Consider the following 7,210-nt stretch of genomic DNA (forward strand, 5'->3'; position numbering starts at 1 on the left):
TAGGTGCTCAAACTACTTTTGTTTTCATTTCTTCCCCTCGCCCCCTGCCAGTTTTTTGTTTTGTTTTTTTTTGCTTTTGGTTTGTTGGCTTGGTTTTTATTCTCTGGTCCCACATACACTGAGTTGTAAAAGTATTACCATCCAGATTCCAAATTCGTGCATTCACAACTACCACCGGCACATTTGGTATGCTTTATGATTATCTTTACTGTGTAATGACAAAAGAAGAGGAGAAGAAAGCATAAAGCTTCCCTTCCAGCTCCCCATGGGTAATCAGGCCAGGGGAAGGTAGGCGGCATTCAGTGTGTTTACAACGTACTTCATCTCAGTCCTCAGCCTTCCTTAACTCATCCACCCCCCACCCCCAGCTTGCCGAAGAGCAACATGTAATTAGAGCACTAACGAGGTCATTTAGCAGAAACCATGGGTAGGGAGTAATGAATGTGCTATCAGGCTCGGAGAACAGCTTGGGCAAAAATCCAAACAGTCCATGTTCAACTCTGATGAGCCGACCTAAACTTGGAAAACAGAGCTTGGAAAAAGGTTAATAATAGGACATCAAAAATGAAAGCCGCCCCTCTAGAGAGACCCAGAGCAATATTCGGAGCACAGCCTTCCAGGAGCTAGGCTGTGCGGGGAGTGGGCGAGGCAGGAGGAGAAGCTGGGTGGCACCCGGTGCTTGGCAAGATGGCTTGGGTGCTTCGATGCTATGACTGGGGATCTGTACAAGACAAAACCTGGGAGGCATTTTGGAGGTCACCTCATGCCATCTCCCCATTTTACAGATGAGTTCGGAGTGCTCGGGAGGGCTGCATGGGCTGGACCAGCCAATTAGAAACAGACTCAGTCTTAATGGAGGCCTCCACATGAGGCAGGGAGGTGGTTGATTCACTAGTCCGTGCTGTCTCCTTGCCTCTGACAGTGACATTTAGAAGACCATTTGGACAGTGTACAATGAGGCTTTAAGTGGGGCCAGTTTTACTTGGACCACTTCTAGAGTAATTAAGTCCCAGAAGAATAAACCATCCATTCACCAGTTTGCATTTGGAATTAGCGCTCCTAATTGAGTTGCAACTGCTAACATTGCCGTAGCTTTCAACTGTATAGAAAAGGAAGTGGAGGAAGACAAACTCATGGAAGCCAAATACCTCCAAATCCTTGGCCCACCGATCGCCAAGCCAGTCCCCCCACACACACCCCCGCCGCACCTCTCAGCTCATGGAGGTGGGAGGTGTAGCCTTCACCTCTGTAAACACCAAGCACTGCCAGAAGGCAGGTTAAACACTGGGCCACAAACTGTATGACTCTTTTCTTTACAGTTAATAGATGTCATTGACAAGAATTTTAAAAATTACCATAAAAGCCTTTTGCCAGTGTTTTTTTTCCCAATTAATAGATATTAAAAAGTACAACCATGATCATAGAGAGGGGTCCATGAAGGTTTTTGAAGATTAAAAAAGGGTTTTCATAGTCAAAAAGGTAGGGAAACTCTGTTTCAGCCTTTTGCTCCAGATATTTGAAACATATCCATATATATTGCTGTTTTTTACAGCATCTTTTAAAAACATGTTCTAAATAGTCTCGAGTAGAGAAAAAAAGAACTTAGTCACTACCAATACTTAAAGTATTAGGTATGAAAATTCACAGGATGGATTTTGTTCCAAGAATTATTGTCATTTCAGCAAGCATTTCTTGAGCAGGAACCACGTACACAACACTATAAAGCAGTCTGGGAAGAACAAGATAGAGTATACAATCTCTGTCTTGAGACATCTGTTGATTTGGGCAGGCCCAACGTACCCACAAAGATAGTGAAGAAGAGTGATAAGCAAAGATATGGCAAATTCTAGAACAAATTCTAGAACAAATTCTAGAAGTTTCTTACCTCCTAGGAAATATATTTTTGTCTTGCATTTAAAATGGTAACTGAAGAGAGTAGCTTTGGAGTGGCCTTTGGAGCCAGGAGGCATTTATTTGCTCTTTTGATAGGTGTGGTGCCTCTCTGGGGACACTCTTCTTATAACAGCCCCTCCGTACAACTGGGCTTTCCCAAGACTGATCCCCCGAAGTCAAGTTTTCCCCAAGGGTTCTATTCCCATTTCCTGGGCATTTTATATTGCTCACACCGGATCCCACACACATGCTCGCTTTGTTCTCCCAGAGCCAATAGGAAGCAGGGAGAAAATCGGCCTGACAGGGGATGGTAAGTCTCAGTAGTATGGTACGGTGCCAAAAATAATGTGAGGGCGATAACCGTGCCTCAGGGATGGGGGACTGGAAGGGCAGATCTCATTCCCTTAACACAGTCTTCCTTGTTTGACTTTGAAAACAATATTGTGATAAGAGAAAGCTCTTCAAAGCTCTAGATTACCAACTCATTCAGGCCTCCTTATAAAACGGTATAGAACAAAGTTTCATGGCCACGGGTGCTGCCCAGTTTTTTAATACTAAGGACTTAGTATTGGCCCCTAACTGTAGGGGAACCAGGTCAGAATCCAGTGATGCTCTGATGCTGTGAGGGCCTACTGGATTGGAATCCAGACTCTAGGGATGGGTAGCCCCTCGCTCACATTCCAACTTAGGAACTTCAGAGCTGGGTGGCCTTAAGTAAGTGGCTTACCCTCTCTCTGAATTCCATTCTCCTTACTGAAAAATACAGGTACTAATGATAATATATCCTGTATAGGATTACCGTGAAGATTAAATGTGACAAAAGATGTCAAGACACCTGACACATAGTAGGTGCTCAATGAATCTTAGCTATGGCGTTTTTGGAGCACAATTCCCAACCTTGCTTCTTTAGGAGGGAAAAAGAAAACAAGCCACCTTGTCAGGATGCACCAGCTGGTGCTAGGAACGAATGTAACCCCATTAGGGGAGAGTGCCACCCATCCTCAGAGTCAAATGTACTTTCTGGATACAGCAATTTGCATCTTGTCAAATGTACCCTACCATTTCACAAAAATCCCCAAATGTCAAATTAGTGAGTAATCTGTACAGTACTGCAGAGCTTGTTATCCTCTGCCTGATTCATGACATATTTTGGGTGTCCCAGCCACCAGTCCACGTAAATGTTAGTAAATAAAGAAAATCACATCTCCCCTCAGAAGGCTCTGAAATCAGTACCAGCTTCCACTTGCAAAGAAAGAATATAAATCTTGAAGGCCAGAGAGTGACACGTATTTCTTAGAGCTGAGGAAGCTGTCACCAGTAACTACACACCTGGCATTGACCATATGCCCTGTCCTGAGACAGGCCGGAGGTGGGGGCAGGAGCGTGGGGATCGGGTTGCAAATCTCAATCACTTTCTGCGTACTAGCCACGTGGCTTCATAGACATTTGCTCACTCTAGCTTCTAAAAATTCCTTTTGATTTATTTAGCAAATACAAAACTCGGACTTGCAAAGCCTGTAGTGCTTCCCTGGGGGCCCCCTTCTCGGGCGGGCCCCTCCATACAAGTGGATTATAAATGCTTTACAACCTTCATAACAACCCAATGAGGAAGGCATCATCGTTATTCCCACTTCACGGATGAGGAAACTGAGGCTTGGGAGGTAAAGTAGCTTCCCCAAGGCCACAGAGTACGTGGCAGCGTTAGGGGAGAAAGCCAGATAGTCTGGCTCCAGAATCCATATGCTTCACCATTAAATACTTACTGCCTTCCAGGCTAGACACCATGATAATCCCCATTTGACAGACAACGAAACTGAGGCTCAGAAAGGTGAAGTAACACTACCCAAGACAACATACAGCTACTGGGTGGTGACAGAGCTGGAAAAGTTTATATAACCCTACCCTGGACTGATAGGTTATAACTTAAACAGAGGCTGAAAAAGAGTCTTGTCTAAAGAAGTTTCTACGTTTGCTGGCCAGGCATCGAAAAAGATAGAGACCATCAGCAATAAATGCCAAAAAGCTCCACCAGATAGGTTCATTAATATTACACTAAGTTAGTAGCCGTGGCTCTTAACTCCTGGGTGAGAGACGCATTTCTCAAAACAGGGCTGAAGACTGCCCTGGAAAATGCCTCTCTGTTTTTTGTTGTGGTTTTTTTTTTTTCCAGTTTCCCTGACTTGAAGAAAATTGATACGAACCCAAGCTGTTGAAGCTGCAAGATATATATCTATATACTTTCTTTATAATGTGTGCCTAAACCTTGTCTTTTTCACTCTGTTAACTTTTCAAAAACTATTAAGAAAAAGAGCAACAAGAACCTGGTGGGGGGGCAGGAGATGGAGGGAGGAAGGAGGTGGGCGGATTATACACCAAGCACTGTGATTTTCGGGAGAGATTTTTCTCTCCCGCTTCGGGCTCCTCTTTGTCTCTCCAAAGCGTGGCACGGACTGGCGCTTGGTGACGGCTGGCCTGAAGTTTTGAAGACAACAGAAGTAAGAATCTCAGTTTTCTGTGCTGCTGTTAGATGAAGACTCTAATGAAGATTCTTGGATGAGAACTGGATTTAGCAGGTGGAAAATACCAGGGGCCAGGTAGATCTAACTGTACATTCTTGCACATCAAGCACAACTGTTGGGAAAATCTTGCTCATTGTCACCCCCTTCGAGAAAAGGCCCCTCCTTTCTTAACGCGTCTCCCCACTCAGGCTCAGTGTCCCGTAACACCAGTTGCAGCCTGACAGACCAAAAGAGATTGCTTCACTTTGGGCCGATGAAGCCCCTCCTCATCCCTGGTCCACAGCACGAAGGCCAGAGAACTCTGCGCTCCATCCACCAAGTCCCCCTGCCCGCTTCCGGACCCCACACTTAGCTCCCCGATGTAACAACAGTTCATCTCCAAACCCGACTGCTCATAACCTCAGCCGCCCTCAAACCCAGGTAAGTTTCTCCATTCCCACTGCCCTGCTCTAGGTCCCCACCGTCTCTTTCCCAGCTACGGCCGCACTGCTCGCTCGTCCTTCTGCTGCCGGCCCTGCCCTCTTCAATCACCATCCACACAGCAGCTAAAGCAGAAATCTGACTATGTCATCAGAAACTCACTGCCCTTAGGACTCAGTCCAATCTCCATGGCTTGGTCGACTAGGCTTTTGTGTGATCTGGCCCCCACCTTCCCTTTGGTCCCATTTCTCCCACCCTTGTGCCCTATGCTCCGTCCCACTCAGTGCTGTAGGTCCTGAAACACAAACTCCACTTGCCTGTCACCCTCCTGTTTCCCACGCCTTCTGCTGTTCGTGCTTAGCTGTTGCATCCTATTCCAGGCCCACACTCCTCCCTGTGCAGCTCAGCGGCCTGACCTCGGGTGGCAGCCGGAGTGGTCAGTGTGCCCTGAAACCCTCTTCCAAAACAAACAAACAAACAAACAAACAAAAAACCCACATCAGGTGGATGAGTGACACTGATGATCTTTTAAAAACGTAAATCAGATCACATCATTCCACTCCTAAAAACTCTCTAATTTGCAGCTGGAGGAAAGTTGAAATGTCTCACTGTCTACAAAGCCCTACTAACTCTACCCCTGGCCTACCCCTCCCACCTACTCCCATACACGCTCTCCCTTGTTGACTCTGTTCCAACTGCAATGACCTTTCTCCTCCCCAAAGCACACCCATGTTGTTCCAGCCGCAGGGCCTTTGCTCTGGCTGTGGCCTCTGCCTGGAATACTCTATCAACTCTGCATATGGCTCAGGTTTCAGTCCAAGTCACCTTGTCAGAGAATCCTTCCCTGACCGCTAACCAAAGGAACACCCTCAAATAAGCTCTATTGTCTTTAGAGAAAGTACTGCTATCTAAAATTATCTTGTTCCTTCTCTACCAAGTTGTTTGCAATGCCTCCCCAACTCAAACGTCAGCTCCTCAAGAACAGGACTCTTTCTATGTCATTCTCAGCTGTTTCTCCAGTGCCTCGAAAAGGGTTTGACAGTAGCAGGTGCTCAGCAAATATGTGTTGAATGAATGAACTGATGAATGAATGAAAAGATTTCAGGGGGAAAGTTGGAGGACTAAGAGAGCAGGTGAGGGACTTTACAAATATATTCCCGTTAGTGCTTTGTAGCATCAGTTTCTTGTAGAAACTCTAAGATCCTCCTGACAACACCACTAAGAGAGAAGGTCACGGTCACTGCCCTGACAAGATACCTCAGGCATAGATATTCTGATTCTTTATAGATAGAAGCACAGAGCTGAGGACCACAAAATCTTTAAAGCTGGAAGAAACCTTCAGTATCTGTACAGTCCAATTCATTCACTGGGTGGTAGAATGATAACCCAGAGAGACAAAATGACTTACCCAAGACCTTGCTACTCACCAGGGGCAGGATAGGAGACAACTCAGGTACCCAGTCCAGTTGCCAGTTCCACATTTTGCTGCCCCTCCCCGCCCCCGGCCCCATAGTCATTTAACAGCAATCTATGAAAAAGTCTGAAACAGTTCTATTTGTTTGGGTTCTGGGTCTGCTAGAAACTCTTTCCTAAGTAATTCTTTCTTCCTGATTCTGGTTACTATTACTGCATAAAGAATCACCCCCAAAACTTAGTGGCTTCAAACATCAACAGCATGCTGTTAGCTCTTATGGTTTCTGTGGGCTAGGAATGGGGGAATGGTTTGGCTGGACTTGGAGCCTCTCATGCAGTTGCAGACAGGCAATGGTTAGAGCTGACCAGGCATCTCCCCCCGCCCCCTGTCTCTCTCTCTCTTTGTCACTCTCTCTGTGTCTCTTTCCCTCTCATGGTCTCCCCAGAAGCTTGAGCTTGAGCTTCCTCACAACATGGCGGCCTCAGAGCAATTGGATTGATTACACTGAAGGTCAAGAGTTCAAGGGCAAGTATTTAAAGGAAGTCAGAAGTCACATTATCTCTTATGAGCTGCCTTCGGAGGTCACAGGACACCTCTTCTGCCACCCGTTCCATGGGTGACGGATGAATCACTAGCTCACCCAGATTCAAGGGAAGGGTGATTAGACTCCCTCTCTTGAAGGGGCGTAGCAAAAAACTTCCTGAAGGGCAGGTGGGATAGGAGACATTGCTGCAGCCACCTTTGGAAAATTGGGACGTACAAACTGCTACTTCACAGGAGGGAAAGGATATTTTAGACACACAGAAATGCCATTTCCAATATCTAAAATGCACTAAAACTCTTCATCTGATGCCCATGACAATCTAAAATGTAACCGTGGCATCCAGGAACCTCCACAGTATAGCAGCGTACGGCAGCAGTGAGCTCTTGGTTTTGTGCTCCCATAAAAATGACCCAAATATTT

Source organism: Callorhinus ursinus, unplaced genomic scaffold (assembly GCF_003265705.2).
Source record: "Callorhinus ursinus isolate GAN/ISIS: 27379988/994484 unplaced genomic scaffold, GSC_fseal_2.0 scaffold9, whole genome shotgun sequence".
Lineage (NCBI taxonomy): Eukaryota > Metazoa > Chordata > Mammalia > Carnivora > Otariidae > Callorhinus > Callorhinus ursinus.